At 35.4% G+C, this 26,104-nt stretch overlaps 1 protein-coding gene across 1 annotated transcript in view; it reads left to right on the forward strand.

The window, feature by feature from the left end:
- Nucleotides 1-26,104, forward strand: part of LOC150108342 (dynein regulatory complex subunit 11-like) — a 286,902-nt gene that overhangs the window by 13,765 nt on the left and 247,033 nt on the right. The gene's annotated exons all lie outside the window — the stretch shown is intronic.

The following is a 26,104-nucleotide window of genomic DNA, read 5'->3' on the forward strand; positions in this document are numbered from 1 at the left end:
AGATTGACGAAGCCAGGAATTTGGATGTGTTGGTGGATAGGGAGTTGAAGTTTAGGGAACACATTGCAAAAGTCAGCTCATCAAATCACTTGGTTACTGAAGAATATTTGACGAGCAGAGACAAGCAAGTTATTGTTCCTCTGTATGGAGTCTTGATTAGACCCCATCTTGACTACTGTGCCCAGATCTGGGCGCCAGAGTTTATTCTTCATAGGGAGGAGGTAGAGAAGATCCAGAGGCAAGTGACCAAGATGATAGCAAGTCTATGGAATGAACTCTTATGAGAACAGGTTGAAGATTTGTGGGTTGCAGACATTGTTGATAGTCGAAAGAGGGGTGATATGATTGAGACATTCAAATTTCTGAAGGGTTTGTATAACATTAATTCAGAAGATATTTTTCAGAACAGGTCTGGTGGTGGGAGGACAAGGGCCATCCATGGAAACTGGGAAGCAAAGGTGTTAGAACTAGGTTTTTTTGCATGGAGAGTGATGAATGAGTTGGATAATTTGCCAGAGTCTGTTGTGGGTGCCATGACTGTGAGTGGGTTCAAGGCACGGTATGATAGATACTGTGTGTAAGCTGAATAGTTGTTGACATGATGTTTAAGGCCTCCCTCGATGAGTCTAAAGACTCCTTGGAGTTGCACGTAATAATAATAATAATAATAATAATAATAATAATAATAATAATAATAATAATAATAGCGTTTCAGAAGTGTGAAGATCATCTACTAGTGTGTCGCTATAAAACAGATCTTTTACATTAAGTACATTTCGCAAAATGCGTACTGTACGGTTACAGATTCGAGACCCTTCGACATTTCTGCGCATGTCAGAAGGAGAATCCATTCCGATATTATGGTAATCAATGCGTTTCGTGCAATGAGTGTTTATTATTCTACGTCGGAAAATTAGCTTTTCTTTTATGAAAATTCCAGTTCTTAAAGTGGTAACTATTTTGCTTGTACAACTACGTATAAAACACGTTATTTCGCATGTTAGTAAGAATTCGTGCATCCTTTACTTCGATTTCCCCTTTAGAATGAGTTGACTATTCTTGGCACATTGCCAGTCTCGGTTCTATGAAGTGTGGGCGTCAGTGGCGCACCTGGAGAAGCCAAGGGGCCCTGGCTCCAAAAAAAGAAAAAGGATTAGCAGTCACATAAAGTGGGAATACCCTATAGCTCTCGAGAATCACGGCTGCTGTGAATGCAAGGTGAACGAAGTAGTGCTCGGGCGGACCGAGCGCTACTTCTTTTGCCCGAGCTGGGCCAGAGTAGATCACGGGTATCATGTATTGGCGATCACTGCAGATGCTCAGTCATAGGTCGTATGCAATGCGTGTAATGCGTAATACAGTGCGTAGCTAGGGGGGGGGAGGGCCTCCCTAGGTGACACTTTTATGCGGGGGCGTTCACATGAGACACAATTTTATTTGGCGACAATTATTTTATTTATGTTAAATTAGTAATTTTTATTACTTAATTAATAATTAGTTTTTAACAACTATACTTACAACTAAAATAAACAAAATATAAATATAACAAAACCGTTACATTTCCCTATCACACTAGAATTCAAATTCTTATAAATAAAACAATAAAACGCATGGTGAGGCGATTGCTTTATTAGTTATTGCTTATGGCTGCATCTCAGCAGCAAGCATCGCACAGTCAGTACACATCTGTGAAAACGTTTTTTTTTTTCCTTCTAATTTTGCGTATAACTAAGGACATCGACAGGGTTTTATCCCGGTAATAATATTTCTGCGGTTCCCTATTATATTAGGGTTTTTGCTTAACCCTTTTGATGCATGTATGATTCTGTTTTTACCCTAAAAAATGCCTGATTCATCATTAGTTTTTTTAATCTGTTACACATTTATATCATTTGGGTCGTTATCGAAATAGTTGAAAACATATTTATTGTATTCTTTATCTATGGTTAGTCTAGAGCAGAGGTGGACAACCCTTGGCATGCATGCCAAACGTGGCACGCCAACGACGTTTTTCTGGCACAACCCAGGGCTCACCTTAAAAAATAATTAAATAAATATATATATTTCAAACATCTTCGCTGACTTGTATATTTTAACTTAATATAATACAATTTTATTAAGTATAGCTATACCAAATAAAAATGCAACAAAGAAGCAAACCCTACCAACTGTTTAAGTAATAATAAGTAATAAGAAAATAAGAAACAATGATCCTATTTACAAGCCATCTATCTCCGCTATATACTGATGTACAAGTTTCGTCCAGTTCAGTTAATGCATCATTCCCCAGACGTAGTTTGACTCCTTTACCACCATTTGATATATCTTTTCGTGTTTCGTAAAGAACGGATCTGGTTTCTAAAGTGTGTATATATGTGGATTTGGATTTTATTAAATCGTAAGGTATTAAAACATGGATTGGAAGTATTTATTGTCAATTAATATGTTTAACTTATTAGATATAAAAGCATATTTCCTTTACATTGCCATAAACATACCGTATTTACTGGAATATTACTCGCATTTTTCCCCCAAAAAAATTAAAGCTCAAAATCGTGGTGCGAGATATATGTGGGGATTTTCGGAAACTAAAGTTTTCAGTTTTTTTTTTTTTTTTTGTAAAATCCCCGCATATATCTCACACCACGATTGCTATTGCTATTTCCTGCCTAGAGAGCAGTTTCCTTGTGTGCATCCTACCCAAATAGCGCCATCATCTTTCCCATTATTTCAAGCAAAAATTACCACAAGACTTGAGATACTTAACGAAGAATCCTTCACGAATGACTAATGAACAGACGCTATGGTATTAGGCCAAGAACGACAGAGCAGCTATGAAGACATGCACATGATTGGTGCGGTATTAACAAAAGATCGCGCGAGTCAAACATAAAAGTAAGCCGACAATTTTTGAATTGAAATGCTAATTCCCTTCAACCAAATTCAATATCTGAAACTGCCATAAAAATATTCACTATATATTTCTTTGTTTTAACACGTTTACGAATTTCAACCCTTTCCGTTTATTTTTATTGCTGCCAAGCTGGTGGGACAGACTCCCGCACATCTAGTTTTTTAGTTAGATACCATGTTTGCCGGTGCAACTTATGGTTTTGCTTGAGTTTCTGCATAGTTTCTGTGCGAAGGGAACATGTAATTCATTAGTTAGTGCCATTTTTATCCTTGTTGTCTCTAATTGCACTATTTGTTGAGAAATGTATTACACAGACTGCAAATATCTCTGTACCTTATTCAGTGATACAATAAAACGACTTGTTTTATTGTATTAGGTTACCAGGGGAAGCGTTACTATCGCCCTGACACGTGTTTAAACTCTTTTTTCGTAAAGTAAAATCGTGGTGCAAGTTATACTCGAGGGCGAGTTATATTCGAGTAAATACGGTAAGTTATTTTTAAAGCTATATGAAATGTATTATCAATATTCAGGATTATGAAGTGTTATCTGCACGTGATTAGATTGCATGTGTACCCTTCTCTTTCATTTGAATGTGTGCAGGTCGGATTATGATGAGATTTTCCGCGTCCAAATTATAATTTTTGTTAGTGTCTATATGTCTCTGTCTACATTTTTACACACCATAATCCGATTTTCATTAAAGTTAAAAGCTGTATGAAGAAAGCAATTATTTAATTGCTTTCATATATATATCTACTCAATATATATCAATATCAATATAATATAATATATATATATATATATATATATAAGCCGAAATTTGAAACGTTTTTGTCACGTTTTTTGTCTTACCGGCTTACCAGCCCGGAACTCAGGGGGGTTTTGCGACGTAGGCGCCGGGGGGGGGGAAACCCTAGTATATATTTGCTACCTGCTCTTTACAGATTGAGCGCATTGGAGGGGAGAGATTCCGATTAGTGTTTGAGCGATCAGTGAGTACAGACGTGTTTATCAGCGCTCCTTGTAGTATTACAGCAGTGAAGCTAAGTTTTGTTTTTAAGAGTGAAGTTAAGTTTTGTTTTGTGATTATTTGATGCATCAACAGCGTGCTCGATCATCAGAGCAGGTAAGACTTTTATTTTATTTTATCTTCAAAAACATTTTCCAGACCCTCTACTGTTCCCAGCCCTGTGCAGCACTCGGTGTTGAAGGGACAAGGCAGGTCCTTCCCCCACATCAAGTCTAGATCATGGATTCACCATATGAAGATCTCTCCTTCAAAGAACTTCTAGCTATCTTTCGGCAAATTGGTAACATCCTACACACCAAATGGCCAGGAAAGATAGAAGTTCATCAGATTATGGAGGTCGAGACAGAAGACCCTCAAACCTCCGAAATTTCTCCTAGCCTCACACATGACAGCGTCAATTCCTCCGCTGCAGAAACAGATTCTAAGGATTACCAAGAAGTCAGCAGAAAGAAGAGAAAGAAAGGGTCTCTTGCTGCAGAACCTGAATCTGCACCTGAAATGGACACATCAGCACAATCTAGTGCAAGCACTGAGACAAATATACCAACACAGTCCAAAGAGCGGATCCCGCCAGTAGTCCTGCGATCGAAGGAAAAATGGTCGTTACTCGCAGAGACGATGAAGAAAAGCAACATAAAGTTCTCGTCAGCCAAAAACACAGATGACGGAGTACGCATACAGCCCGAAGGAACAACGGACTACCGCCAGCTCACCAGACTTATGGACGATCATAAAATCCCGTACCATACTTACCAACTTAAAAGTGAAAAGAACCTCAAGGTAGTGATCAGAGGATTAGTAGAAAATATAACAACAGAAGAAATAGCTACTGACCTCAGATTAAAAGGCTTGGAGCCAGTCAAGATTTCGCGAATGTATCGCGCAGACAAGCGCCCCATGCCTCTGGTCTTAGTAGAGATCAGTAAAGACCAGAGGGAAATTTATGATCTTAAAATAGTCTGCAACTTGGTCATCAAGACCGAGCCACTACGAAGAAAGGCATCGGCTGGTCAATGCCATCGCTGCCAAAAATTTGGGCATGCACAAATGTTATGCAGAGCAGACTACAAGTGTGTGAAGTGCGGTGGCAAACATCCCTCGCACACTTGCGTCAAGCCAAAGACCACACCTGCTAAATGTGCGAACTGCAGTGGCCCACATCCTGCAAACTACAAGGGTTGCTCTCTCCACCCATCAAACCTTCAAAAGCCTAGACAGGAATTAACCCAGCCCACTCAGAAAAATATTGTGAGATCTGTGCCTGAAATCCAAGTGCAAAAAGTCACACCAGATAAATCATATGCTTCTGTGGTTTCCTCGAGTAACATTAAGGTACTCCCTGCAACTAGCTGTCAAAATTCCTCAGCAATACTCGCTGCCTCACTTGGGGAGATGCTAATGGCCTTCAGCAAAACAAATCCAAGCCAGGCCGACACCAGCAAATTCCTTAGGAATACTCAAGCCATCTTCTCCATGATTAATGACTAACCCGGCTTTAACATCAAATTCTATGCAGATAATATTCTGGAATGCAAACGGTCTAAACAGCAAAATTTTGGAATTACAGGAGCTTACAGATCATTTGCAAATTGATATTCTCCTCATTAACGAGACGCACCTACGTCCCTGCGATAATCCCAAACTCAGAAACTACTCGTTACTTAGAAATGACAGACTAAAAGCCAGAGGTGGTGGCACTGCCATCTTTGTCAAAAGAAACATTCGCTATAATGAGACTAAGAAGATTACTACATCTAACCTCGAGGTGACAGGCATAGAAATTCTTACCAACAATGCAGGCAGCTTAAAGATGTATTCTGTATACAACCCCCCCGGCAAACCTGTACTCCCCTCTGATCTCTCTCAGCTACTGGATACAAATGAAGCAGTAATAGTAGCAGGAGACCTCAATTCCAAGCACCCTTTATGGAACAGCAAAAGCTGTAACAACAACGGAATGATCCTCTACAACTTTGCCTTGCAGAGAAATATCGTTATTGCAGGCCCGATTGAGCCAACACATTACGGAGCGACCGGCAGACCTGATGTTTTGGATATTGCTATTTTTAACAATATTTCTCATCAATTCCGACTTCAAGTGGTTGACGAGCTAAGCTCAGATCACAATCCAGTACTCTTAAGTCTAGGGGAGGAACCAGAGCTCATTCCCAGCCAATCCCACACAAACTTTGCAAAATTCAAGACTAAAATGAACACTATTATAGACTCAGTACCGACTATTTCCACCCGGGAAGAAATCGACGCGGCAGTCAACAATCTTGAATGCAAAATACAGGCTGGCTTATCTGCAGCTTGCTCTACTTCTACCCCAGCTCAAGTAAACTTACTTCCTGCAGAAATCCTTGCTCTGATAAGGAACAAAAATAGGCTCAGACGCCGCTATCACAACACGCTATCTCCGCAAGACCGTCAAGAACTAAACAGAGCGTCCAACCTCGTCCGTTACGCTCTAAAAGATCACAGAAACCAGCAATGGGAAAGAAAACTCTGTTCTCTCAAAACCGAAGATAATTCTCTGTGGAAGTTGACTAAAGCTCTCCGTACAGATCGCTCTAACATCCAGCCCATTCACGGAGAAAGTGGTCTTGTTTACAGAGATGACGAAAAAGCAGAAGCACTCGTTCAATCGCTCCAACTTCAGTGCCGTCCAAATTATGCACAAGCGGATCTAGTCTTCATAGAAAAAATACACCGTAAGGTACGCTCTGTGCTTCGAAGACCTTGTAGCTGTGAAAATATCTGCCCCACCTCACCTAAAGAGGTCTATTCAATCATCAAGAAGCTCAAAAACAAAAAAGCCCCTGGTCCAGACGAAATTACCAACAAAACAATCAAGGCCCTCCCACACAAAGCTGTCATGCATTTAGTAGCGATTATCAATGCAATTCTGAGAATTAATTATTTCCCCTCAAGATGGAAACAAGCCGATATTTTCCTTATTCTCAAGCCTGGTAAAGCGCCTCAGATGCCACAGAGCTATAGACCCATCAGTCTTCTATCATGCCTAGGAAAAATAGCAGAAAGAGTCATTCTCAACCGACTTAATGAGGAGGTGATTAAAAATAACATCATTCCGAAAGAACAATTTGGTTTCCGTACTGGACATAGCACTACACATCAAATTCACAGACTGACTGAGTTCATCACTACAGGCTTTAACTGGAAACAGCACACAGGAGCTATCTTTTTAGATGTTGCAAAAGCTTTCGATACAGTCTGGCACAAAGGTCTCATCTACAAATTAATTGCAGCCAACATCCCTCTTTATCTTACCAAAATTATTAACTCCTTTCTACAGGACCGTAAAATTCAGGTTAAGTTGCGTGGAATTAGATCCTCACTGAAAAAAATCACTGCTGGTGTCCCTCAAGGCTCGCTGCTCTCACCGCTGCTTTTTAACATCTTTGTTTCTGATGTTCCTAGCACATCACTAACCACTATAGCTAGCTATGCGGATGATATGGCTATTCTCAGCAGATCTCTCAGGCCTAATATAGCTACTCAGCGATTACAAACTGCAGCAACAAATTTAGAAGACTGGTTTAAAAAATGGAGAATATCTGTAAATGCCGATAAAAGCACTGCCATTCTTTTCACAAGAAGACAAGCATCTCATGTTGGAGAAGTTAAACTTTTTAACACAGCCATCCCATGGAGATCTAGCACCAAATATCTGGGCATTCAACTAGATAACCGTTTAAACTTTAACTCCCACATAGTTTATGCATGCAAAAAAGCAAACTCTGCAATTGCACAACTCTATTCTCTCCTCAATAGAAGAAGTCAAGTCAGCACTGATAACAAACTACGGATCTACAAAACAATTATCAGACCATCGTTAACTTACGGATCACCAGCCTGGGGGCACACTTCCCCCACAAACATCAACAAGCTACAAGTTATACAAAACAAGTGCCTCCGTATGATCTTCAACGCTCCGTGGTTTGTCCGAAATACTCTCTTACATCGAGATGCCGATATTCTAGATATTCCAACTTTCCTCCATAACAGTGCTACTGCTTATTTCGCCAAAGCAGCTGTTCATCCAAATCAACTCATTCAAGAGTCATCAAATTATGACGAACACGACAGGTGGAAACACAAGCGCCCGAAAGCTGCTTTGCTTATCGATTCTGGTACCTCCATACAACCCTAAATAGGGTGAGTCAGGTGCTCGCTAACACTTAATTCATGACTACTCATACAGATTAAGGGATCGAAGTCCACGGGACTGTAATCCATCTAGCCAAATCAGGTTATCAGGTTACAGATTGAGCAGAATGTCACAACCACCAGCAAAGAAACATGGACATTCAAATGAAAACGATATTAGAGAATTTAAAGAATACTGGACTGAAAAATTTGGCATGATTAAGAAAGATAATAAAGCATTATGCATTTTATGTTCTGAATCAGTTGTTTGTAAGACTGCTTCCATAAAGAGGCATTTTGAAACTGTTCATAAGAAATTAAGTAATAAAAGTGAGCAAGAACAGAGAGAATTTCTCGTGAACTGAGCAAGACAAAAACACAGTCCGATACGTTGATGAAATTTATTTCAGGTAGGCTTAGTTCCAATTTAGTTGCTGCTAGTTTCAAAAGTTATTGCCCAACATGGAAAAACCACTCAGTGATGGGGAGTATATTAAAGAAGCATGGCTAGAATGTGCTCCTTTCCTTTTTGACAATCTTTCAGAAAAGGTAAAAATTATTCAGCGCATTAAAGAATTGTCTGTGAGTAGAAAAACAATTAAGAATAGGATTTTTAAGTTGGAAAGGAATACAACAGAACAATTATCAAAAGATTTGGCCTCATGTAAGTTCTTTTCTATTCTTGTTGATGAGAGCACAGACATTACATCATCAGCTATGCTGGCAATCTTTGCTCGATTTTGTAGGGATGAGGAAGTATGCAAGAGATGATTAACCTTGTAACACTACCTGAGCGTATCAGTGGGGTTGAAATATGTAAAGCAGTTATGAACGAATTATCTATTCCGCAAATTGATATTTCAAAAGTGTATCCGTCACAGTAGATAGTGCGCCCAGTATGATTGGTAAGGAAGCAGGATTTGTAAATCTCTTTGCAAAATATGGTGGTCATCCACTGATAGGTTTCATTGCATCCTACATGAGGAGAATTGATGTTCAAACGCTGGCCTAAAGGAACTTCAAGAAGTGAGGCAAACAGTAACCAACGTTGTTAACTGCATTTCTACACCTGCTTTGAATAAAAGACAATTTCAATCTATTGAATGCGGTCAATTCAGTGAACGAAGGACTAATAATGCAACAATGTTCGTTTACTTAGTCGAGGTCTCGTTCGTTCAGAAACGATTTGATGAATGCCTGGATGAGATAAATCTCTTTTTGATTAATCAACAAATGTCTTATAAAGAAACGTACGACATTCTGTGGGTTTGTAAACTGATGTTTTTTGCGAACATTTAAATGACTTGACCCTCAAACTACAGGACACGAAAACATCTTCAAATAAACTTGCAGATGATTTTGGATTTATGGATGATTTTGAAATGCAGTTGATTGATTTTCAAAGTAGCTCAATTTGGAGGCAAAAATTTGTTGATCTCAGAGTTGACTTGGAAAATATTGAAAAGAAACGTTTAGAGACTGGAGTAACACAGAGAGGTGCGGAAAAAGAGGTACTAAGAACTTGAATGAATGCTATTTCCGAAACTTTTGTATGTTTAAAAATCCTTGCGACAACATCATTATCCACTTTTGCATCGACATGTTCTTGTGAATCATTGTTCTCAGTGATGAGCTATGTTAAGTCTCGTATCAGGAGTAGCCTTTCAGATGAAATTAGTAGTGCATACATATCTCTACAGGTTATAAAATATAAACGATATATATTATCTATCATTAGTGATGCAGCGACAGCAGAAGTCTCATTGATGCTAAATAAATAAAATGTCCACAGTAGTATAGGGGCCACTAATGACAAGATCAAGATAAAATAAAGATTCGTGACGTCATTGTGTGATAGGATAGGATGATTGACGTCATTGTGTGTGATGCTGTGAGTGACGTCAGGAGACTGGAATGTTTGAAATATCCCTGGGGGAACATGTGTCTGTGACATCACGTTGTGTGTTTTGGTTCGCGTATGGAATTGTGGGTGACGTTTAGAGATAGAAATCGTGTCATGATTGGTGGGGCAGTTTAAACCAAATAGGGGGTAGGGTGAATGGGTGAAAGTGACGTTACTGCCGTGGATGTGTGTTGTTGTGAGATGTAGATAAGTAAATAGTTTGTGTATGGAATTGTGGGTGATGGTTAGGGATAAGGAATCGTGTCGTGATTGGTGGAGCATTTTAAACCTAATAGGGGTAGGGTGAATGGGGGAAGCGACGTCAGTGTTCTGGATGTGAATGTTGTTATGAGATATAGATAAGTGACGTATTTGTTAGTTGTAAATAAGTGATGTTATTGATTTGAATGGAAAAGCAAGATGTATTAGTGGATAAGGAATCATGTCGTGATTGGTGGGACACTCTGAACAAGATGGGGTAGGGTGAATGGGGGAACCGACGTCAGCGTCATGGATGTGTGTTGTAATGAGATGTAGATAAATAAATAGTTTGCGTATGGAATTGTGGGTGTGGTAGAGATAAGATAGAGTATAGAATGTATGGAATTTCGCTGGGGGGGGACCCCATCTGTTAGGGACATCACGTGGTGTATTTGGTTCGTGTTTGGCTTTGTGGGTGTGGGTTAGAGATAAGGAATCCTCACGTTATAAATTTGGAATTTTCTGGGGAACATATGTCTCAGTTACATCACTGTGTGTTTTTGTTCGCGTACGGGATTGTGGGTGATGGTTAGAGATAAGATATCTTGGAATTTCCGAGGGCGACACACATCCGCCATTGACGTCACGTTGTGTTTTCGCCTGTCTATAGTTGGCACCACGAATTTTCCAATATAGGTTTGGGGTATTTCATTCCTGAATATGGGAATTTTAGTTTAGAGTGAAGAGATGGAGGCAGCATTTAGACATTTTCTGAATAATTAGTTATAGACTATCACTACTGTTCCCCTCATACACACACTTTTTTTTTCTCATATACATAACTCATCCAAATATTTTAATTTATCTAAAATTTAAGTTCTTAAGCTTCATTACTTTTACTGATTAATGTTATTTTTATTACAAAAGTTTTTGACTATTGGAATTTTTAGTTTAGAGTCGAGATGGCGGCAGGTTTTAAACCTTTTCTGAATAATTAATTGCAAATTATCATTGGTGTCCCTCTCAAACACACACACACACGTTTCTTGTTAATAGATGAGTATGGAAATTTTTAGTTTAGAGTGAAGAGAGATGGTGGCAGCATTTAGACATTTCTGAATAATTAATTACAAACTATCATTGGTGTTCTTCCCCCCCCCCCCTTCAAACACACACACACATATGTTTTTCTTCTCAATAGTTGAGTATGGAAATTCTTAGTTTAGAGTCAAGAATGGCGGCAGCCTTTAGAAATAAAAATAAGTTCTTTTTCGAATGAAAACCAAACGGTATTTTTTTTAAAAAATAAATAAATAAACGGCGATTTTAATGATTTACAAGAACTTTTGTATGTAGTCTAGAAAATTGTAATGATAATTTAGATTAGCTTACATTCTCTCCAGATTGCCAATAGATATTCCAAAATAGTTTAATTATAACGATATACCCACAGCACAATACACAAAACACAATGGTTGAAAGAACGAAAGTTCTGTAAATAACAACCTGAAAATCAAAATCTAGTTGACTACTTCTTCCTTTAGATTTCAGCCCATTTGGTTCTCTTCGTTATATTCTGTCGCACTGGGATCATGCTATGCTTTTTTCCCCACAATGATGAGCGTAAACGCAACATGTCTTTTTCATGACTAATATCCACCAGCGACCAGTAACTTCTCATCTCTGAATGCGGAGATTTTTGATATGGATCTTTTTTTTTTCTAATTGATTGGTTAATTTTCTCTATTTTACTTTTAAAATTCAGTTAACTACATATTCTAACCAGAATAACTGAACAAAATAAATAAATTGGATGTTAATTTATTTTCCCCCACACTGTTGATTTTCATTTGTGTTATCTTACCTGACTCATTTCCGGTCGCAATTTTGTTGTGCGTACGTGTGAACTCGATGCGGAAATTTTTGATATCTTTCATTTTTTTTTTTTTTTTAAATTGATTGGTTATTTTCTCTATTTTACTTTTAAAATTCAGTTTAACTACATATTCTAACCAGAATGACTGAGCAAAATAAATAAATAAATGTGTGTGAATTTATTTTTCCCACACCGTAGATTTTTCATTAGTCTTATTTTAAAGATGTGTCTCAATTCTCGTCACTATTTTGTTGTGCCTATGTGTGACATTCTCTGCTTGTATTGGCTCTCTCGTTAGCGATTTGTTATTAGAAATTTCTTTTGCCACCACAAATAAATAGTTATTTCTTATTATTTCAAATGAATATTAGTATGTTACCTTTTATTTCACTGAAATCTTATTTACAATATTGTATTTCTGAATCTAACATACAGAAATTAAATTTTAACATCAAATATGCACAAATTGCAAAGAATGAATGCTGTCAACTCCCTTGTTTGACTCATTTCCTTTACGCACAACTCACTGTTGTCCTCTTAGATAAGTATGGATGTATCTTGTTTGTAACTTGTAGCAGAGGAATTAACATGAAAAGTATATAGTATCAGTTAAAATACGAAAATGACTTGGCACTTAATTTTTTTATAATGAAGACTCAGATTTATTCCTAAAGAAATTTGTATTTTGGATAGAACAATATTTTTCAAATTTTAGTTTGCAACTCGACATTTGCATCGCTTGATGTGGGTTTTTGATCTTCTTCTATATATATATATATATATATATATATATATATATATATATATATATATATATATATATATATATTTTTTTTTTTTTTTTTTTTTTTTTCATTCTGATTGGTTGTTTTTCTCTATTTTACTTTCAATCTTGCAGTAGTATTTTAATAATGGAAACGACAGCAAAGAGATTGTGTATATCAACAACTGATTTTTTGGAACTCGAGATATGGAATTAAACAAATTCTGAGGATGTATCACATCTGGCCACTGAAGCTCAAAATCCCAACTTTCTTGTATTTATGAAAACTGTTTTATATTTTTGAGTCTGCTTTCCCACATTTCTTAATAAGAGATACATTTCTCATAAAATTCAAATATGCTTTTCAAGATCTATTTTTTATGTATCCTTCGTTGACATACAGAAACTGCTTTTGACACTCGTAATTTTTTTTTCACATTCATAACTAAACAGAAATTAAGACTTTAAACTTAACTAGTATCTGAAAGTAGGGCGTTACCATATTTCTTGAAAACAATATGCGAAATCAATGTCAACCATCAAAAATATTTTAAAAAAATTAAAAAATACATATACTGTATATACATATATATATATAAAATCTCTGGTTAGTTTATGGCAAGAAATTTCACAAGAAAAAAAAAAAAAATATATATATATATATATATGGTCTTAATTAAATTTGTATAACACATCAACGACACCCGTTTGTTCATTTAAATTTACATATTTTATTTGAGTGAAATATTATTAAATTGTATTTACTGAATCTAACATACAAAAAATAAATAATGTGAAAAATACAATCTATTTTTTGTTCCTTTAACTTCTTATTGTTAAATTTCTGCTGGTTGTTCAAAGGTTTTTCCCATGCTTGCAGAATTGACATCAAGTGGTTTTCGACAATGTGACACTCATCTGAAAGTTTATTCATTTATGATCGTGGGAATTTGTTACTGTAGTAAAATTAAGGGTTACATTTTTTTTAAACGAATACATATATTTTTGAGCATTATTATTATTATGAGCACAGAATCTTTCATTATGTTTCCAAAAGCATTTAAAAGTACACGGAATTTTTTCACGTTTAGTGCAACCCTGATTATTTAAATCGACAACAGGTCTGCCTATTAAATTCGTTAATGTTTTTGATTTTTCTCTTCCTTTAGCGAGCAATATTTGATATTTGCATGTTGATTTTATTATCCATTCTTTTACTTTGTCCAGAGATAGTGAACCAATTTCCCAGCTCAGCTGATGATTATATTTTATTAACTACTAATTCTGTTTTTCCAACTCTTTCAGGTAATTCTTTCCAACTACAAGGTGATTTTGTCAAAGCATATTTTACAATAATTCTATCAGAAATGCAAATTTCTTTAGGAAATAAAGTTGAAGTCTTATTCAAAAGAAATTGAACATCAATAATAACAATGAGAACTGAAACTTCGTATTTTTCACCCACTGTAGATTTTTCATATTCGTTTTCTTTCATTCTTCTTGCATTACCTCAGTGATTATTAGCTCTGATCTTATATTTTATGTTCACTTTCTGTTACAAATTCCAAACAATTAGAATTTTACCCAAAGAACCTTTCAAAGAATTTTGTGGCTCACCTATTATTTTTACTTTACTGAACACAAAACACCACAACACAATACAATAGCTGCAGTGGATGAACGATTGCCTTTAGTCCAAAGTCACTTGACTCGATTGTTTTTCCTTATCATACTGTTTACCCTACCCTACCCTACCCTGACCATTCCTTCAAAAATAAAACTTTAGTGCAGATGACTCATGGACATGTTTTCGCATGCTGGTGGATATACTGTTGATGTGTTTTTATCTTACATTGTGTGTGGGAAAAGCCAAAATTTGTATTTGTGTTATCTGCAGAGTAAAAACCTTTTTTCTATACCAAACTTTTAAGAGTTTAAGTCATGTTTTGGGGTTAAATTATCTGTTGCCTCTCTGTAAAATCACCAAATTCTAACAGTTTGGGTTTCGAGTATGTGAATGAAATGTTTACAGATAATTCCAACAATGTCGATAGGTAGCATTAGACAATTTTCTAAAATAATAAATTACATAGATATCAGTTTTCACCACTTTTTTTCCATTCCTGGTATTAATTTCACAGTAGTGATTTTTTACAATAATTAAACAGAATTGCATTAAGGATAAAGTTGTGGATTTATATATCAACTTCTAATCAGAATAACTGAGTAAAAACTTCACTCTGGAAAAACACAACAACAACACACATCTTTGTTCATTTAAGTTTACAAATGCATAGTTTATTTTGCTGAAATACTATTTACAAGTAGTATATTCACAGAGAAAAATTCAAAACATGTAATTACCTAAATATATTTCACGATATTTAGTTTACACTGTTAACATTTTCCAGAGTTCAATAAAGAAAATGTTCATTACTCACTGTTTCTTGGTTACATTACAACAAAATAGTTGGTCACATAAAAGAATCTTAAGAATGGATACCATAGTAAGCACAGATCCATACATTTGATATTGCATTAGTCTGAAATGACACCATGCCTCGCTAAACTTTCTGTGTATTCTTTTGTCTCCAGATATACACAAGCAGTTCTTGTATAATGCTCATAAAAGTCCCAAAATAAAGATTCTTTATTGAATTGAATAAAATCTTGTAATTCTAATTTTACCATTGATGAATTTAGATGATTAGCGATAATTTTCCCCATGATATTGTTGGATTCTGATTATGTAGAGATTAAAGTAATTATTATTTGCTTCAGAATCCAACATGATCTTCCATCACAAAGGCTAGACTTGTAAATATTATTTAATGTAAACAACTTATTTTACAATTTAATATTCATATAACTACCTTTAATTTTATCTAATATTTAATTATTTAATGAAAGATATATGTATTAATAGTGATAAAACTGTATTAAATATTATTAAGGTATTTTAATTATTACTATGTTATATTATAAGAACTTGTATTTGATAATTTAACTGCGCATTCTTTGAAATGTAAATATTCCTTATTTATTCCTGTTTGTAGAAGTTTAGCGTTATGCAATACCTCAATTTTATTATGTTTTGTTTTGTTGTCATGGAAATGTATGTAAGTGAGCGAGCACGTTTTGGAACACTACGTGAAGAGAAGGCTTATTGAAAAGAGTTTTAGATCACGAGAACAATTTAGGCGGGAACAACTGATATAAAAGGCGAGGAACGCTGGAAAAGGGAGAGCATTAGAGATTTATTAGAGAGAAATTGGCATTAGGTTGGAATCGGAGCATTCGGCATTCGAAAATCACAGTGCAATAATAGCGAGTCGGCAAGTCACTCAAGCAGCTAAATAAAGTCTACTAGCCGAGAAGCGGTTAGCTTATAAGTTTCAGAATAACAATTATAGCTACGGAAGACAGCTGAGTGACTACTAAATAGACTAGCAATACTTGAATTGAGATTTAATTTCAGGGCCGACCTTTCAAGGACACACAGAACCTTGAAGCAAAGCACGAAGTTACTAAAGAATAGTAGAGCTGTAAAGTTGAAGTATACTGATAGCTGTGTTTAGAATTGTAGTGTCTAAGAATTAATTGAATGCTGGAAGAGTGAACACCTGTGCATATAAAACCTAAAGTTAAGGAATTATTGTGTTGCCCCATTTCATGAGTGATCAGTAGTACTTTATGCAACAACGTTTGTTTATGTGTATTGTGACCGATGATTAATTCAGTTATTGCTTAGAAGATTTATTTTAATGAGTGCCGTATACTGTTTAAGTGTTTACAGTTATAAAAAGTGTTTGTGTGTAAGTTAAAGAAGAAAAAAAGATTATCAGTAAGATTATTTCAACCTTTAATAATTCTATACAGAGAAGTGTGTGAGTTTCATCCTAGAAATTCCCTATACTAACAGTAACTGTTGCGGAGAATTAACTGAAGTGTAAAATTAAAAGTGTTTGTTTGTAAAGAGGTGTTACTGAAATTTTTATTGTATTTAAAACTTAAAGAACTATGAGATATTGATGTGAATGATTATTAAGGAACTTTATTAAATAGCTAAAAGGAACTGTGAGAAGACTGTATTACAGATAACAAAATTACCATTGTCTGAGTTTGCATGACTTTATTATCAGAAAGGCTGAAGTGTTTATAATAACTTATTTCGTATTTTGATCTTAAGTGTATAATTTGTGATTTTAAAATTAAATGTTTGTTTTTGCTTATATAAAGTTGTATTTTGCCTGAATCTCTTTTACTACACCATTCATAAAATATTCGAACCAAAGCGGGTGAATTAAGTTAGTTAAATATACTCGGCCAGTATATATATTGAGAAATAGTTGAGGGTTGATTTATCTTCAATTTTTGAACTAATTCAGATATAGAGTGGCGCAGTCTATAAATATAAATTTTCTCTATATTTGTATTAGAAATCAACTAGCAACTATTTTTTGAGGTTAAGAACATCGTGATAACTAAATGTCGGATCCAAAGTACAGATTAAGAAGAAGTAGGATCCAACAATATGAACTGCTGGTAATTCAGTTTCCAAAAATAGTAAATGATTATCAATGTCATACATTTTTGGTGAAAATCTCTCAGCTTCTTCACAACTAACAGAGAAAACTTTACATGCCAGCTCCTGTATCATTGGGCATTAGTTCCCAATCCTGGCATTTCAGAATATAACAATCACCAAGGTTCATTTCATAGTCAGCTCTTCTTTGCAAGTAGCTGAGGATATCAGACCACTTCCTGCGTAACTTTTCCCAAGTGGTCCTGGATAAATACATCACAATGTACATGTCTTCTAAACAAGTTTCCATCCTTTTAGAGCTATGTGAAGAGTTTTGTCTCATGCTATTTTCCTGAAGAAAGAAAATTTCAAAGACTTTTGTGGTTCACTCATTATTTTTCTTTACTGGACACAAAACACCACAACACAATACGATAGCTGCACTGGATGAATGAATTGCAGTAAGTGAAAAGGCAGTTGACTTGATTGTTTTTCCTTATAGTACTGTTTACCTGACCCTTACCCTGACATTCCTTCAAAAGTGAAACTTTCATGCAGATGACTCACGGACATGTTTACGCATGCTGTTGGATATGATGTTGATGTGAGTTTATCTTACTTTGTGACATCATGGGGAAATCCTTATCTCTGTGGCTCGAATGGTATTCTATATTATTTATCCTTATTATGTTAAGTATTTTTATCCCCAAACAGTGTTTTTGATGTTAGAACATCTGACTAGTTCTCTCACTCATATGTCCGAAATTGTTGGAATGGAAAAATATATATATATACCATTAGGTGGTGATGGTGAAAGGGTAGTCGAGATGTTGACAGTGGTCTTCCCTACAATGCTTCAGCTAACCCGCCACCTCTCCTCCAGAAAATGTCTGCTCACCCAAGGGAGATGAGCAAGCTCGCTGTTTGCAGATATCTTTCAGTGATGTCACCTCAAACTCATAACCAGGGAGATGAGCGAGCCAGCCATTTGCAGATGTCCAAAATTGTTGGGATGGGGGAAAAAATACCATTATGTGGTGGAGGTGAGAGGGTAGTCAAGAGGTTGAGAGTGGTCTTCCCTGCAATGCTCCCCCATCCTACACCTCCCCTCTCCCTCTTCTCCAGAAGATGTCTGCTCATCCAAGGGGAGATGAGTGAGCTCACCGTTTGTGGATATATTTTAGTGATGTCACCACCTATTGATACTGATAATTTTGGAGAAAAAAAGTTTTTTTTCTCCAGTAAATACAATTTGTAAATAATATTTCACTCATATAAAATGTGTAAATTTAAATGAACAAATGGGTGTTGTTGATGTGTTATGCAAATTTATTAAGACCATATATATATATATATATATTCCTTGTGAAATTTCTTGCCACAAACTAACCAGCGACTTATATATATATATATATATATATATATATATATATATATATATATATATATATATATATATATATATATATATATATATATATATATATATACATATATATAATATAGATTTCGCATATTGTTTTCAAGAAATATGGTAACCCCACTTTCAGATACTTGTTAAGTTTAAGGTCTTAATTTCTGTTTAGCTATGAACGTGAAAAAAAATTACGAGTGCAAAAAGCAGTTTCTGTATGTCAACAAAGGATACATAAAAAGTAGATTTGAAAAGCATATTTGAATTTTATGAGAAATGTATTTCTTATTAAGAAATGTGGTAAAGCAGACTCCAAAATACAGAACAGTTTTAGTAAATACAAGGAAGTTGGGATTTTGAGATTCAGTGGCCAGATGTGATGCGTCTGGTACTGAATTTGTTCATTCCATATCTCGAGTTTCGAAAAATCAGCTGTTGATATACACAATCTCTTTGCTGACGTTTCCATTATTAAAATATTACTGCAAGATTTAAAGTAAGTTTATAGTAAAATAGAGAAAAAAAGCCAATCAGATTGAAAAAAAAAAAAAAAAAAAAAAAAAAAAAAAAAATATATATATATATATATATATATATATATATATAGAAGCATGTCAAAAACCCGCATCGAATATTGCAAATTTCGGGTTGCAAACAAAAATTTGAAAAATATTGTTATAACCGAGATTCAAATTTCTTTAGGAAATAAATTTGAATCTTCATTGTAAAGAAATTAATAGTGGTAAGCCATTTTCGTATTTTAACTGACACTATATACTTTTCATGTTAAGTCCTCTGCTACAAGTTACAAACAAGATACATCCATACTTATCTATGTATGGATGTATCTTGTTTATGCACAACAGTGAGTTGTGCATAAAGGGAGTCAAACAAGTGAGTTGACAACTTTCATTCTTGACTTTCGCATATTTGATGGTAAAATTTAATTTCTGTATGTTAGATTCAGAAATACAATATTGTAAATTATATTTCAGTGAAATAAAAGGTAACATACTAATATTCATTTGAAATAATAAGAAATAACTATTTATTTGTGGGGGCAACAGAAGTTTCTAATAAGAAATCGCTAACAAGAGATCCAATACAATTAGAGAATGTCACATTAGGCACAGCAAAATAGCGACAGGGAAATGAAACCCATCTTTAAGATAAGACTAATGAAAAATCTACAGTGTGGGAATAATAAATTCACACACATTTATTTATTTATTTTGCTCAGTCATTCTGGTTTGAACATGTAGTTAAACTGAATTTTAAAAGTAAAATAGAGAAAACAACCAATTAATTTCAAAATAAAAAAAAAATTGAAAGATATCAAAAATTTCCGCATCGAGTTCACACGTACGCACAACAAAATTGCGACCGGAAATGAGTCAGGTAAGATAACACAAATGAAAATCAACAGTGTGGGGGAAAATAAATTCACACACAATTTATTTATTTATTTATTTTGCTCAGTTATTCTGGTTAGAATATGTAGTTAACTGAACTTTAAAAGTAAAATAGAGAAAAATAACCAATCAATTTGAAAAAAAAAAAAAATAGATCCATATTGACCATCGAACCCACTCAATTTTCAGACATTAAAAATATTGTGTTAGGGTTAGGGGGCCACTAGATGGCAGCATTAGCTTGCCGCCTTCTTCACTGCTTACCAATCAATCAGTGATAGCCTTGGGACAGCTATCTCTCTGATTGGCTACCAGTGGAGATTGAATTACCCACTCAGTCTCCAAAAGTTAGATAGGGTAAACGACCCTCCCTACTCCCTATACTGGACCAAATAGGCGTTAGCTGATTATTATTTTTTTTTAAATCAAAAATCTCCATTCAGAGATGGGAAGTTTCCGGTTGCTGGCAGATAATAGTCATGAAAAAGACACGCTGAGTGTACATTCATCACCGTGGGGGGGGGGGAACATAGCATGATCCCAGTGCGAAAGATAATAACGAAGGGTACCAAAAGGGCTGAAATCTAAACAAACAAGGAGTCAACAAGATTTTGACTTTCAGAACTGTGGATATATGGTTATAATTCAAGTATTTTGAAATATCTATTGGCATTCAGAAGAGGCATTCTGTGAGAATGTAAGTTAATCTAAATTATCATTACAATTTTCTAGACTACATGCAAAAGTTCTTGTAAATCATTAAAATCGCCGTTTATTTATTTTTTTTTTTTTTAAAAATACCGTTTGGTTTTCATTCGAAAAAGAACTTATTTTATTTATTAAGGCTGCCGCCATTCTTGACTCTAAACTAAGAATTTCCATACTCAACTATCGAGAAGAAAAACATGTGTGTGTGTGTGTGTGTTTGAAGGGGAGGCGGGGAACACCAATGATAGTTTGTAATTAATTATTCAGAAATGTCTAAATGCTGCCACCATCTCTCTTCACTCTAAACTAAAAATTTCCATACTCATCTATTAACAAGAAACGTGTGTGTGTGTGTGTGTTTGAGGGGGGACACCAATGATAATTTGCAATTAATTATTCAGAAAAGGTTTAAAACCTGCCGCCATCTCGACTCTAAACTAAAAATTCCAATAGTCAAAAACTTTTGTCATAAAAATAACATTAATCAGAAAAAGTAATGAAGCTTAAGAACTTAAATTTTAGATAAATCAAAATATTTGGATGAGTAATGTATATAAGAAAAAAAAAGTGTGTGTTTGAGGGAAACAGTAGTGATAGTCTGTAACTAATTATTCAGAAAATGTCTAAATGCTGCCTCCATCTCTTCACTCTAAACTAAAATTCCAATATTCAGGAATGAAATACCCCAAACCTATATTGGAAAATTCGTGGTGCCAACTATAGACAGGCGAAAACACAACGTGACGTCAATGGCGGATGTGTGTCGCCCTCGGAAATTCCAAGATATCTTATCTCTAACCATCACCCACAATCCCGTACGCGAACAAAAACACACAGTGATGTCACTGAGACATGTTCCCCAGAAAATTCCAAATTCATAACGTGAGGATTCCTTATCTCTAACCCACACCCACAAAGCCAAACACGAACCAAACACGCCACGTGATGTCCCTAACAGATGGGGTCCCCCCCAGCGAAATTCCATACATTCTATACTCTATCTTATCTCTACCACACCCACAATTCCATACGCAAACCATTTATTTATCTACATCTCATAACAACACACATCCATGACGCTGACGTCACTTTCCCCATTTTGTTCAGAGTGTCCCACCAATCACGACATGATTCCTTATCCACTAATATATTTTCCTTTTCCATTCAAATCAATAACGTCACTTATTTACAACTAACAAATTACGTCACTTATCTGCATCTCATAACAACACTCACATCCAGAACACTGACGTTGCTCCTCCTACTTTGTTTGGTTTAAACTGCCCCACCAATCACGACACGATTCCTTATCTCTAAAGGTCAGACACAATTCCATATGCGAACCAAAACACACGACGTGATGTCACACACACACACACACATATGTGCCCCCAGGGAAATTCCAAACATTCCAATCTCATGATGTCACTCACAGAATCACGCACAATGACGTCAATCATCTTATCACACAATGACGTCACGAATCCTTATATTATCTTGATCTTGTCATTAGTGGCCCTATACTACTACTGTCCACTATTTTTCTTTCTCTAGTTTTGATTTGATGTTTTCTGCTAAAAATGGTAAAGATTAATTTCTGTTTAATATATTATGTAGGTAAAATAACAGTTTATCTGTACATTTTATGTAGTACTCGTAAGGAAATATGAAGCAATAAAATTATATCTTTAATTTTATTTTCTTTTATTGTGCTTTAGTCAAGTAAAACGATTATGAGATTGTGCACTGCGATATATTGGAAAACTTTGAAAAAACTTATGTCTGACTGATCTTTATATAAAAAAAAAAAATTCAGAATTATTGTTTACTCTTGATGATGTTAAAAATTGCATCTTTAAATTGTGCAGCTTTATATGGCAGCTAGAATTACACTTAAATGCAAATAAAAAAATATTCACCCTCTCAACAGGGTAGAAGGAGTTTTAAATAAAAATTCCTTCAATAATTTTTACATTCATTCCGTCTTACTTGACTTGCAATAATCTTTGATTTTACCATTCTATTGTGATTTTTTATTATTTGAAAAGGTCTTCCCGATACTTAAAAGACACCGAATAATAATATGTTCTCCAAAATTTCGATTGGCACATGAGAAAATTTTGCATCAAAGATTTGGCGATTTTGGCATGCACACTAAAAAAAAGTTGCCCACCCCTAGTCTAGAGTCTAGATTTAAACAAATCTATCATATTGCTGCTCGTTTGGGAGTTTACGCGCTCAGGAAGCTGCTTAAAAACGCCCGCCAGTCTGACCAGTGGTGACTAAGCCTCAGATTGTCAGAAATGTTATACGTCTTTTTGACGTTTTTTTTAGTATTTTTGGTGTGTATTGAGAAGTGTGGCAAAATCAGAGATCGCCCCGGACGGCAAAAGCTCTAGCTACACCACTGGTGTAATTGTGTATTCTCAAATCGTCTACTCATCTCACCCCCCCCCTCCCACCCCAAAGATTAAATCCTTAGTGCGTCACTGGTGGGCGCACAATACTCATTAAATTTATTTCGATTTGTCCATGCATTTGTTAACACACAAGATATTTTTGACTTTTTTTTAGATATTTTTGAATGTATTTTACTAAAATTCAGTATTCGCAATTTATACAAATATTTGTCCAATTCTCGCAATATTCATTTCATTTGGAATATTGTTGCATATCCTTAGAGAAAAGATCAAAATAAAATAAAATACAAAGGGACAAAAGATCAAATTATACACTACTTGGAAAGAAGTCAACGGACACTCCTGTGGGCATGTGCATCGGAATGAGTCCCATGTTTGTATACAGGCTACAAGCATGAGTCACATGTTTGTAACCTGTAACCGATTTTGCACACAGATTTTGTTGGTGGATAATGCAGTGAAAATTTGTTAATTTTTCAGGGTGGATCTGTAGTTCTATTGCTCTTCTCTTTCATGAACTATTCCAATAAATCCCTTCTGTGCATCAACCATTGCAGGGGCTCCATCAGTGCATATGTCAGATAGTGAACTCCATTTGAACCCAAATCTCTCTAAGACTGTGTTGACTGCTTCAAATATATCTTCACCGGTAGTTGTTCCTTTTAACGGCTGAACGCCAATAATTCTTCTGTGATGTTGAAATCTGCATCAACTCCTCAAATAAATATTGCGAGTTGTGGAGGCATCGGTGCTGTCATCCAAAGCAATTAAAAATGCTTCCAATCTAGCAAGCTTCTCTTTTAAACTTTTTTCGATATCATCAGCCATAATTTCTATCCGTCGGACAACAGTATGTCTCGGCAAACGAATATTCTCGAAGTCTTTTTCTTTTCAGGACATATTACACTTGCAACATCCAGCAGACATTCTTTGATAAATTCTCCTTCACCAAATGACTTAGAATGCTTAGCGATTTTTTCGCTTACCACAAAGCTGGCTTTGACAAGAACATTTGCTGCTGGGTATCCAAGTTCTTCTTCAACTTCTGTATTTCATCTTTTCGTAGTAGTCCATCAATTTTTGGGTGATCCGCAAAAGTGTCTCTTCAAGTTGTATTCTTTGTTGACGGATACGGATTCGTTGCACAGCAAACATACAGGCATTCAAAATTACTTTATTATTACTTATTAAGTAATTAATTATTACTTTATTCAAAATAAAATAATAATCCTCCGTCCAGTTGGCTTGAAATTGACGATTCTCTGCATCTACTTTTCTTTTTCTTTTTTTCAATAACCCCTGACATTGTCCCAAATTTATAAGCGATATTCAGAACTGTCAAACAAAACTGTCTTCTACACTGCAGGCACTGAACACAACATCAACTCAGTCACCGAACAGAACATAACATCAATGCAGGCACTGAACATAGTACAACACCAACGCAAGTACCGAACTGACACGTTGTAACACGTTCACACACGCCGCTAGTCAAAGTGAGAAAGAGACCTTGGTTGGAGAAAACATAGTGTGTTTTGCGCAAGTCATATGACGTCAGCTTAATGTGAGTTAGTAGAACACACAGTGTTTTCTCTCACCATGAATCAGACAAACTTCACGGAAATAGATTAGGGCCGGATCCGGGCCGGGGGTTGCCCATATGTGGGTTAAAGGATAAATATTAAAACCTTTTAGTTTAATGTATAATTTTTTATGTCGTTTTTACAAATTTCCTTTGCTAATTTTAGAATTCGCGAATTTATTAATTATGTTTTCAAAGTTTATTTTTTTGGCAAACTCATGGTCAATGGAAATTAGGGATAAGACATTTAATGACTCTTGGCTCATTACAGCTCTCTTTTGACTTTTTATTAATGCCATCTTAGAAAAAGATCACTCACCTTCACACACTCCAATGTCAATTATAGTCGAAATGTGATACTCACGTTTGGACAGTATTTCATGGGCAAATTTTCTTAAACGTGTCTATGATATTTCCTTCATTTTTGTCCTTTTCCTTGATGTGAAGCACGACATGTTGATGAAATTGAATTATTTCATTTTTTAAAAGTTCTTCGAGATCGTTTGAATATTTTGCGACGTTGTTTAGCTGCCTGTTGTTTCTGTTGTAAATTAAAATCTTACACGATTTAATAACAAGTGAAGTTAAGGAGCAACCAGGCGAAACTTCCTAGCTCGGCAATGCAATCAGTTTTCGTGACCTCGAAGCTGTCAACAGCACCGTGTTACACTTTCGTTTAACACTTTCATTGCCAAGCTGAAAATTGGAATTTCGTGTGGTGGCCAAATTTTTTTTTTTTTATTTAGTTAGCGACGTCCACACGATAACGCGTGATCGGTCGTTTGGTGAGAACTCGCATCGCGTGATCGCGCGATATCGTTCATTGCCAAGCTGAAAATTGGAATTTCGTGTGGTAGCCAAATTTTTTTTATTTTTTTATTTAGTTAGCGACGTCAACGCGATAACCCGTGATCGGCCGTTTGGTGAGAACTCGCATCGCGCGATTGGCAATGAACGTGTTAATTTAAAGCGTAGATAGCGCGCGCTGGTCAAAATACAAAACACGAAGCTTGTCAACTAGCGCCGACATTGGTATCGCGGCATTATTTAAAGCGTAGATGGTGCGCGCTGTTCAAAATACGTATTAAAACGTAATAATTGTTTTGAAAAAATTTTCGCTTAAAATAATCAAGATTTCTATGATGTTTACGGAAAACATTAATCTATTTTAGGAAAATGT

Source organism: Typopeltis vanoorti, chromosome 3 (genome assembly GCF_054136105.1).
Source record: "Typopeltis vanoorti isolate ZY-2024b chromosome 3, IOZ_Tvanoo_1.0, whole genome shotgun sequence".
NCBI lineage: Eukaryota > Metazoa > Arthropoda > Arachnida > Uropygi > Thelyphonidae > Typopeltis > Typopeltis vanoorti.